This window comes from Diceros bicornis, chromosome 10 (genome assembly GCF_020826845.1).
Source record: "Diceros bicornis minor isolate mBicDic1 chromosome 10, mDicBic1.mat.cur, whole genome shotgun sequence".
In the NCBI taxonomy this organism is placed as follows: domain Eukaryota; kingdom Metazoa; phylum Chordata; class Mammalia; order Perissodactyla; family Rhinocerotidae; genus Diceros; species Diceros bicornis.
Window position 1 is genome coordinate 1,657,026 of NC_080749.1, and position 10,962 is coordinate 1,667,987.

A 10,962-nucleotide genomic window follows, 5' to 3' on the forward strand; every position below is an offset into this window, starting at 1 on the left:
TATAAGGGTTAAAATTTCTAATTAATATATGTGATTGAAGCTACTAAAAATTAAGAAAAATATGTCTGTGTACAAGGAAAGTAAGATGTATAAAGAAGGAACAAAGAATGGAAATATTTTGTTTGGTTGATTAAGAAAGATAAATTTGTCCTCAAGTACTAGAAGGGAAAAGAAAGACATGGGACAAATTCTGAATGTAAAAAGAAAGTTATAGAAGGTTTGTGGAAGAGCAATTCTGGAAAAGGAGTTTTTGCATGGTCAAGTTGGTTAAGATTAAAATGAATTTAATTAAGTAAATGAGTTTTAATAGCAGAAGTAAGCTGGTGCAAAATTGAAATTTCTCGTAAAAAGATAATTTGCTTAAACTTGATAAAGAGGTTACAAAAGATTTTTCTTTACCTTTGGGTAAATCTACCTAAAAGACAGAAAAAAAAAAAACTGTTAAAATAATTTCCTGCGTTCAAAAGACTGAGGTCTCTCTGTTAAGGCTTTTTGGACTGTTAATGCTATGTTTGCTTTGACTTTTTATATTTTTGACAAGCTCCCCAAAATTCATATCTTAAATAAAGTCTTTATTTTTACTTTTTTTCTTTGAGAATTTTCAAAGGGCCCTGGAACTTCTCAAAGAAATTTGCTCTCTTCCTATAAGGAGAAAGATACTAAACTTATTAGGCTGATTCAGTATGTTAAATTACATGGAAAGCATTGTCAGACAAGTGATGATAAGTCTTCTTAGGTGGTATTTTGTGGGTAAATGTTATTGATATAGATGTTTTAAAATTGTATAACATTACTGAAATGCTGATCTGTCCTGGTTATCAGTCATAATTCTGGTTATTATTATTTTAAAGTGTTGTATGTCACAAAATTAACCAAATTTCTTTGTCAATTGCCATTTTGAGGTCTTGTTGTTTACAGACTTATTTCTTTGCTCTAATGCTTTTGAAAAATATGTTTCAACTTCATAAAAATTCATAGAAAGGACTCTGATATTTACACTGGAATACAGGTTTCCGACAAAATTTCTGATCATAAAACTGAACTTGGTAAGAAATTACAGAAATCTCATGGAGAGACTGATAACTTCATGAAGCTGCTAAAAAAATATTGGGATCAAGAATGGATTACACAGGACTGAACGAACTGATAAAGATGATTATAATTTTTATGATTTTTCCTTTGAAGTATTGCTGAATTTTTAATGTTTTGTTTTTTCAGATTTAAAGAAAACTTTTTCTTGTTTCTCCTGAACAAGCTATGACTTATAACAATTTGGTAAATGATATTTTTATCAGTACAACGGAAATATTTATCTTTTTCTCTCTACCTGATCCCTCCAGGATTTGGAAACTCTTAGTGAGTATTGTTGTTTTCATGGCAATATAGTTATTTGCATAAGTTCAATAAGAATCTGTTCTCCTTATAACAGGACACAATTGGAAACACTGGTTCTATTACCAAGGTTGTGACTGGAACATCATATTTGCAATATAACCATACAGCTTTTGATGAATAAAGATTGGGCTTTATGGAATAAAGCCACGTGGAAATATTGGCCTGGTACCTTATGTTCCAAGCAGCACTTACCAGGATAAGTAAAGAATGTCACTTATCTGGCAGGTACAAGGAATCTCGAAATATTTAGGGGGAACCTCAGAAGAGAGGAATTCACCCAAATCTGTAGGTATTGCGGGCAAAGTCTGATGACAAAATCCTTGGCTTGGCTTTCCTGGCCTCGAGAGGCTTTTGAAGTTCAACCTGAGATTCCTTATAAAAAGTTCCAGCAAAGCAGATTTAAAAGAGCCTATGTAATCAATTGCTATTCTTGCCGTACTTATGTAAATAATTGGGCCAACTCTATTAGAACTAGACTTATTTAGCAAACTAGTTAGTTTTAATTTGGCTATCTTAACGAAAATGAGGGTGATTTTAGAGAGAAAAAAATTATATTTCAGTAAAAACTATTTCAGTATAAATTTGCGGATATTAGATCCTAGTTTTGTTAATTGTCTTTTGAGGTTTTTGTTTTATATCTGTTGACGGGACTGGATCCTGATTTCTTCTAGTCTCCTAAAATATCTGGCTACAGATGTCCAAACTAACGTTTTTGATTTTTTCCATCATTTTCATTTGAAATCACTGAAAACTGAATCTGCCCTTTTGCCTGAAGCCTTACAAACTGAAGCTGATGGACTTGATACAAACTTAAGAGATTACTTGATGACATCATCAGAGACATTTTAAACTGCAAAAGATGCTTTGACGCTGACATCTAAAATTCTTCTTCACTGGCTGTCCTCTGAACTCAAAAACTGCTTTACAACTTGCTCTAACCATTAACCTTGTTTTTCTTTTGTTTACATAGAAATGCTTCTATTAAATACTTGATTGCTTGCTTCCATAATATAGGCGTAACCTTGAGAGCCCACCTGCATCACCACCTTCCAAAAGGAACTTAATTAAACTGATCTATTATCAAGACTAAGAAATGTGTTAAGAAATGTGTTCAGTGAGATGAAACAATCTACCAACTCAGCTTCTGGACTATGAAACTTCTTTAAGTTTCAAAAGGACTGTGAAACTTGTAGTTTCAAAGGCGGGACTGTGGGAGATCAAGATTTGGCCACCCTGAAATCTCTCTCTTTACCTTGGTTGTTTTCTCTAGGGACATTTGACCCCCCCCACTAACTGCCTAAAGAATTTGACATGGTGGCTCCTTCCTAGAACAGATCTATCATGATGGCTGTAAAGATAACGTAGGGTAAATGTTACAATAAAGATGGCTGTAAAGATAACGTAGGGTAAATGTTACAATAAAAAAGGCACCAACAAGCCTCTCTTATCAGAAGTTCTGTCTCTCTGGCCACATTCTCTAGATGACCCTGCCTCTGCAAGGAGTTGCCAGACAATCATTTACATTTATAAGGGAAATCTCCATTTGTAAAGATATCTCTTCCCCCGACATAAGATTTAGTTGATTTTTTAACAAAGATAAAATGATGAATGGCTTTTTGTATTTTTGCCTCTGTCGGGGGAAGAGGGAGACTCTCCCTCTGCCCTTTTCCTTAAGGTTCTTCTGGCTGGCCAAATAATTAACAAGACAGGTTAGCAGGAGAAAATAATACCAAGATTAATAACATGTATACATGGGAGAAAGCAGGGACACTGCGTTTCTCAACACAATAGCAGAAATTCTCATCTTAAATACCATGTTCAGCCAATGACAAAGGAGGATTTTGGGGGTGGGGGGAGTCAGTTACAGGAGATTACCTCTAAAGCACAGTAAACAAGAGTAAGGTTTATTATGTAGCTCAAGGCCTCACCTTCCACAGTGATAAGTCACTAGAAATGAGCTCATCCCCCTCTCTTCTCCAAACAGAGAGGGAGATACCTTCACAAATGGAGATTTCCTGTATAAATGTAAATGATTGTCTGGCAACTCCTCGAAGGGGCAGGGTCATCCAGAGAATGTGGCCAGAGAGACAGAACTTCTGATAAGAGGGGCTTGTTGGTGCCTTTCCTGTTGTAACATTTACCCTACGTTATCTTTACAGCCATCATGATAGATCTGTTCCAGGAAGGAGCCACCATGTCAAATTCTTTAGGCAGTTAGTGGGGGGAGGTCAAATGTCCCTAGAGAAAACAACCAAGGTAAAGAGAGAGATTTCAGGGTGGCCAAATCTTAATCTCCCACAGTCCCGCCTTTGAAACTACAATTTTCACAGTCCTTTTGAAACTTAAAGAAGTTTCATAGTCCAGAAGCTGAGTTGGTAGATTGTTTCATCTCACTGAACACATTTCTTAACACATTTCTTAGTCTTGATAATAGATCAGTTTAATTAAGTTCCTTTTGGAAGGTGGTGATGCAGGTGGGCTCTCAAGGTTACGCCTATATTATGGAAGCAAGCAATCAAGTATTTAATAGAAGCATTTCTATGTAAACAAAAGAAAAACAAGGTTAATGGTTAGAGCAAGTTGTAAAGCAGTTTTTGAGTTCAGAGGACAGCCAGTGAAGAATTTTAGATGTCAGCGTCAAAGCATCTTTTGCAGTTTAAAATGTCTCTGATGATGTCATCAAGTAATCTCTTAAGTTTGTATCAAGTCCATCAGCTTCAGTTTGTAAGGCTTCAGGCAAAAGGGCAGATTCAGTTTTCAGTGATTTCAAATGAAAATGATGGAAAAAATCAAAAACGTTAGTTTGGACATCTGTAGCCAGATATTTTAGGAGACTAGAAGAAATCAGGATCCAGTCCCGTCAACAGATATAAAACAAAACCTCAAAAGACAATTAACAAAACTAGGATCTAATATCCGCAAATTTATACTGAAATAGTTTTTACTGAAATATAATTTTTTTCTCTCTAAAATCACCCTCATTTTCGTTAAGATAGCCAAATTAAAACTAACTAGTTTGCTAAATAAATCTAGTTCTAATAGAGTTGGCCCAATTATTTACATAAGTACGGCAAGAATAGCAATTGATTACATAGGCTCTTTTAAGTCTGCTTTGCTGGAACTTTTTATAAGGAATCTCAGGTTGAACTTCAAAAGCCTCTCGAGGCCAGGAAAGCCAAGCCAAGGATTTTGTCATCAGACTTTGCCTGCAATACCTAGAGATTTGGGTGAATTTCTCTCTTCCGAGGTTCCCCCAAAATATTTCGAGGTTCCTTGTACCTGCCAGATAAGTGACATTCTTTACTTATCCTGGTAAGTGCTGCTTGGAACATAAAGGTACCAGGCCAATATTTCCACGTGGCTTTATTCCATAAAGTCCAATCTTCATTCCTCAAAAGCTGTATGGTTATATTGCAAATATGATGTTCCAGTCACAACCTTGGTAATAGACCCAGTGTTTCCAATTGTGTCCTGTTGTAAGGAGAATAGATTCTTATTGAACTTATGCAAATAACTATATTGCCATGAAAACAACAATACTCACTTACTAAGAGTTTTTAAATTCGAGGGATCAGGTAGAGAGAAAAAGATAAATATTTTAATTTTACTTACAAAAATATCATTTACCAAATTGCTATAAGTCATAGCTAGCTCAGGAGAAAAGAGAAAAAGTTTTCCTTAAATCTGAAAAAACAAAACATTAAAAATTCAGCAATACTTTAAATGAAAAATCATAAAAATTATAATCAGTTCATTCAGTCCTGTGTAATCCATTCTTGATCCCAATCTTTTTTTAGCAGCTTCATGAACTTATCAGTTTCTCCATCGGATTTCTGTAATTTTTTTTTTCCCAGTTCAGTTTTATGATCAGAAAGTTTATCAGAAGCCTGTACTTCAGTGTAAATGTCAGAGTCCTTTCCATGAATTTTTCTGAAGTTGAAACATTTTGCAAAGCATTAGAGCAAAGAAATAAGTCTGTAAACAACAAGACCTCAAAATGGCAATTGACAAAGAAATTTGGTTAATTTTGTGACATACAACACTTTAAAATAATAATAACCAGAATTATGACTGATAACCAGGACAGATCAGAATTTTAGTAATGTTATCCAATTTTAAAACACCTATGTCAATAACAATGGCCCACATAATACCACCTAAGCAGGCTTATCATCACTTGTCTGACAATGTTTTCTATGTAATTTAACATACTGAATCAGCCTAATAAGTTTTGTATCTTTCTCCTTATAGGAAGAGAGCAAATTTCTTTGAGAAGTTCCAGGGCCCTTTGAAAATTCTCAAAGAAAAAAAGACTTTATTTAAGATATGAATTTTGGGGAGCTTGTCAAAAATATAAAAAGGCAAAGCAAACATAGCGTTAACAGTCCAAAAAGCCTTAACAGAGAGACCTCAGTCTTTTGAACACAGGAAATTATTTTAACAGTTTTTTGTTTTTTTTTTTTAGGTAGACTTACTCAAAGGTAAAGAAAAATCTTTTATAACCTCTTTATCAAGTTTAAGCAAATTATCCTTTTACGAGAAATTTCAATTTTGCACTAGCTTACTTCTGCTATTAAAACTCATTTACTTAATTAAATTCATTTCAATCTTAGCCAACTTGACCATACAAAAACTCCTTTTCCAGAATTCCTCTTCCACAAACCTTCTATAACTTTCTTTTTACATTCAGAATTTGTGCCATGTCTTTTTTTTCCCTTCTAGTACTTGAGGACAAATTTATCTTTCTTAACCAAACAAAATATTTCCATTCTTTGCACCTTCTTTATACATCTTACTTTCCTTGTACACAGACATATTTTTCTTAATATTTAGTAGCTTCAATCACATATATTAATTAGGAATTTTACCCCTTAGAAACCTTAATTTGTAAGTAAAAACTAAGTAAACAATTATAAACTTTCTTTTACATTAGTATCTTGTGGCTTGGAAAATTTATAAACACTTCATAACTTTTAGAAACATGTTACTTTATAGTACAACCTTTTAATAAAACACATGTTTACCAATAGACCCAAAACACCTTTTAGTTTTCCTGTAATGAAAAGCCAAAAGTAGACAAACGTACATTTAGCAATGTCTAATATCTTATCTTATTTGGAAATGATGATACTCAGAGAATTTTTTATCATAAATTTTAGCAAAACTCTAAAAGTCACCAAAAAGAGTTTGGAAGCTGTAACCACCATAACACATAATTATTGTTTAAAGTTCATCCAACATTTATCTTTTTTTACAACTATTTAGTTACTTATTCCCAATAATTATTTAGATTGCCTGTAACACTTCATAAGACATTAGATAAAATTAGCCATCATTTAAATTACTATTTTTGTTAACCAGTTCTGTAATAGAAATAACATCAGTTTTTTTCTACAAAATTTTATGTAAATTTCATCACCTCTTATACCTTTAAACATAGTTATCATTAAAATTTTTATCAATAGGTCTTGGTCTTCTAATTTTGGACCAGGGAAGCATTCCCAGTCAGACATTTTAAAACATACTCAGGCAAAGTTGATGTAACCTCTATATAAAATTAGCTCAAACATGCCAACCTTTATAATCTTATTAACACTTACACTTTTACATGTTCTCAATTCAATTGTAACCTGAGTCAAGGTCTTAAGGCTAGTCAAATTTTTTCCTTCCTTTTTCTGGCCTTTTCTTAGGTACCAAATAAATAATTATGTGAGAGCTCTCAAAACATTTTTTTCCCCCAATTTAGAAGTTTTCCCAATTCAAAGGATCCGTCATCTGGCCATTGATGAGTAGGATCTTCATTTGTATATTTATTCCAATAGTGACTGGAACCAATAAGCCTTTTTAAGGAAAGACCCGGACGTAACTTTCCACGCTTAGAATAAATCTACCATGGACGCAAGACGCGTCCCTGGTGAGGGCGCAGATGATGTAGACCCCATGATCCAAAGAATTCACTCCCAAAGATATTCAGAAAAAGTAAAGACCTTCGTTGCACAGGCGGTAAGGATGGTGTCTCCGGTCTCCCACAATAGTGTGGGACGCCTCCAGTCACAGACCCGCTAATCTGTGACACCGGGCAGGCGATACTGGAATGGGATTTTTCCAGCACTAACAAGCAACGATGGTTAAGATGACAAAAGCCCTTATGGACTGGGACCTTTATGACAAACTCCCCTGAGAGCTTGGCACAGCCGGACAGAGACAGTTCGGTACCCCAGTCTACTCGACTGGCCACCAACGTGCACCCGGGTAAATGCACCTTCCGTATGGTGGAGACCAAGGAGAATATTCTCACTGGTCACAAAGCCAAGTTTTCTCAGGACACAGAACAAGACAGAAGGAAAAACCTCATCCGGTTTTTCTTTTTCTTATGTGCACAATGACAGCTTTAGCCACGCCTTAGGTCTCTTGGAGCCAGAATAATACCTAGAGGGGGAGGTGCTGCGGGGTTGGGGACTGTGTGCTTTACAGAGTACCTCGTCGTTGCACGGACATTTTCTTGCAGTTGGCGGGGGACCTGTGTCATCTACCCGATTCCGTGATCCAACTTATCCTGTCACGGGAGTCTTCTGAAAGTGGCGAGCGCCCTAATGGCTCTTAACTGCTCGACCCACGCCCACTTAAATTTGCAGCCTTTTTGGCTTCCAAGATGCCCTTGGCAATGACCTTCACTTCATGTGCATAATAACCCACAGCAAAGTTTGTAGACGCCAGTCTGGTGAGACCCGCAAACTCACCAGTCTGTGGGGCCGGCCCGGACAGCAGGCTTATAGGGCCTATGCCTGTGTCCTACCCTATGGTATTTCCTTCTTATGACAAAAGACACAGACAAAAGAGAAAAACAGAGACTACCTCTGGGAGGAAAAGAGATCAAGATCATAACCAAGGGTACTCTACCAAATTTAAACCAAGAGTCACTAAAAGCCCAAGAAACTAGTTTCCCAAATATTTTCTCCTGCCAATCTAAATTTAGAAAGAGAAAAAATTCTCACCATTTCCTTCCGCCAGACTCCGCAGATAGAGATTCCGGGAGGCTGACGTGGTAAGAAGTCTTACCTTTTTGCCGGCTTTCATCAGGCGTTCCCGGATCTCATCATCTGCAGTAGTCCAGGGAGAAGGCAGGTCTTCCAGCCAGAGAAGGCAACTTGCCAGCCAGTGTGGCTCCTGGCGACTACGCCAAAACTGTCGGGGGAAGGGGGAGAATCTCCCTCTGCCCTTTCCCTTAAGGTTCTTCTGGCTGGCCAAATAATTAACAAGACAGGTTAGCAGGAGAAAATAATACCAAGTTTAATAACATGTATACATGGGAGAAAGCAGGGACACTGCGTTTCTCAACACAATAGCAGAAATTCTCGTCTTAAATACCAAGTTCAACCAACGACAAAGGAGGATGTTGGGGGTGGGGGGAGTCAGTTACAGGAGATTACCTCTAAAGCACAGTAAACAAGAGTAAGGTTTATTATGTAGCTCAAGGCCTCACCTTCCACAGTGATAAGTCACTAGAAATGAGCTCATCCCCCTCTCTTCTCCAAACAGAGAGGGAGATACCTTCACAAATGGAGATTTCCCTTATAAATGTAAATGATTGTCTGGCAACTCTTCACAGGGTCATCCAGAGAATGTGGCCAGAGAGACAGAACTTCTGATAAGAGGGGCTTGTTGGTGCCTTTCCTGTTGTAACATTTACCCTACGTTATCTTTACAGCCATCATGATAGATCTGTTCCAGGAAGGAGCTACCGTCTCAAATTCTTTAGGCAGTTAGTGGGGGAGGTCAAATGTCCCTAGAGAAAACAACCAAGGTAAAGAGAGAGATTTCAGGGTGGCCAAATCTTGATCTCCCACACCTGTTTCATCTATAAAGCTCTGACATTACAATTTAATAGCTTCAGCCTGCTACAATAATTTAAAGAGCCTTTTGAAACTTGTAATATGCCATGTCCAACAGGATCTAGTAAAAAAACAGTAGTTCAGAATCCAAAAAATCTTCGTTAAAAATTTCATCACCGCCAATACTTACACTTCAAAGACACCAATAACCAACATGTCATTTGTTCCTACTGCAGAATTTAATAGGTTATGAACTTCTGGTATCATCCAAAAGCATAATTAGGATGCTATCATTAAAGTGTATTTTTTTTAATCAGAAATATTAAAACTAATGATTAAACTATTAAACTAAATGATTAACTAAATATTAAAACTAATGACAACTAACAATCTGTTGTCTTTCCTTACAGTTTATCTTTTCTAGAATATCGTATAAATGAAATCCTACCGTATTTGGTCTTTTGATCTTTCACCTCATCAGTCAAATCAAAATTTCAAAATTCTTGTTCTATGGGCTTTCCAAATCTAATTCTTATGATTCTAAATGAGTACGGAGACAAAACACACACTACATATTACTTCTAAAAACCTCCTCCTTATACGATTTTAATTTTAGCACCAACTGCCAAGAAAAACCTTTCCACTGAAACCAAAATTCCGTACACATTATGTCAATCATCAATTGATCAGTCATCAGTCTATGTTAACAGAAAGTGACTTATAATTAGGAAGCTACATAATTTGCACCAAAGACTGTTTAAAGCTCCGTTCATTGAATGCAGTTTACAACAATTCACAGGCTTCAAAGTTCCCCTTGCAAATATAGAGTCAATTATCAGAAACCATTAATGGGATTAGGCTTTTCTATAAAGGTGGTCCCAAGGAAGCAGGAAGGCTTATTTGTTTAAAGAACGCAATGAGGAGCCCAATAGCCTGAGAGGAGTCAGGCAGAGGAGCGCTGACCACAGTCCATCTTCTGAAGGAAAGTGTTCACCCCGGGATGTCGAGACCTGGCCTAGACGGGGTCCCAGGGGGCGCAAACTCAAGGGCGCGTGCAGAGGGCAAGCAACTCCCTGCTGCCCCCTGCACCTCCGCTGGGTGGGCAGGAGGCCCCATCGTGGTGGGGCCCCACCAAGGCAGAGGGACCGGCCGGTCAGGCGGCGCTCCTCTGCTCCTCCAAGGGACAGAGGTGGGGTTCACCCGCCTGGGGCAGCCCGCCAGCAGCCCTGGCCCCCGGCCCCCACCCCCGACACCGCGCTCCCTCCATCTGCGGCGGAGAGCTCCAGGTCAAGCCCGCCGCCCACCGGCCACTGCCTACCTTGGCACCGCCTCCTGCCCAGAGCTCCTCCACACTGCAGAAAGGAGAGCTCCCCAGGGCTGAAAATCATGGAGGAAGGATTCCGCCAATCCCCCCCACAAACCAGTGCAGCCGCCACCACCGCACCAGAGACTCCGCCTCCTGTGCGTGCGACCAGGCTCTCCAGCTCGCCAGCCCCTCTGCCGTTCCGAGCGCCAGTCCTGCGCATGCCCCGGCCACCGGGGATCCAATGGGAACCACTGGGGGCCAGCCGGGAGGGGGGTGGAGGGGTGGGGGCCCAGGTGTTCCAGAGACGGAGAGTAGGAGCGGGCTGGCGCTGTGCAGCCCTTGACTCTGCTCTCCCTGGATGGCCGTCAGCTCCTAGAGAAGATCCGCCTTCCCTTGAGGTGGCTTCTCCTGTCCTGAGAAGCATGTCAC

The 10,962-nt window shown here is 38.5% G+C and overlaps 2 long non-coding RNA genes across 2 annotated transcripts in view; both read right to left on the reverse strand.

Moving 5' to 3' along the window:
- Positions 1-10,642, reverse strand: part of LOC131410581 (uncharacterized) — a 189,955-nt gene extending 179,313 nt beyond the window's left edge. Inside the window, exon 1 of the long non-coding RNA XR_009221337.1 lies at positions 10,546-10,642. This is a non-coding gene — a long non-coding RNA (uncharacterized LOC131410581). The remainder of the gene's footprint in view (positions 1-10,545) is intronic.
- LOC131410586 (uncharacterized) lies at positions 3,871-8,776 on the reverse strand. The gene is made up of 2 exons (XR_009221341.1): positions 8,455-8,776; positions 3,871-4,866 (listed from the first exon to the last, which is right to left on the reverse strand). It is a non-coding gene; the product is annotated as an uncharacterized LOC131410586 (long non-coding RNA).
- Positions 10,643-10,962: the final 320 nt, after the last annotated feature.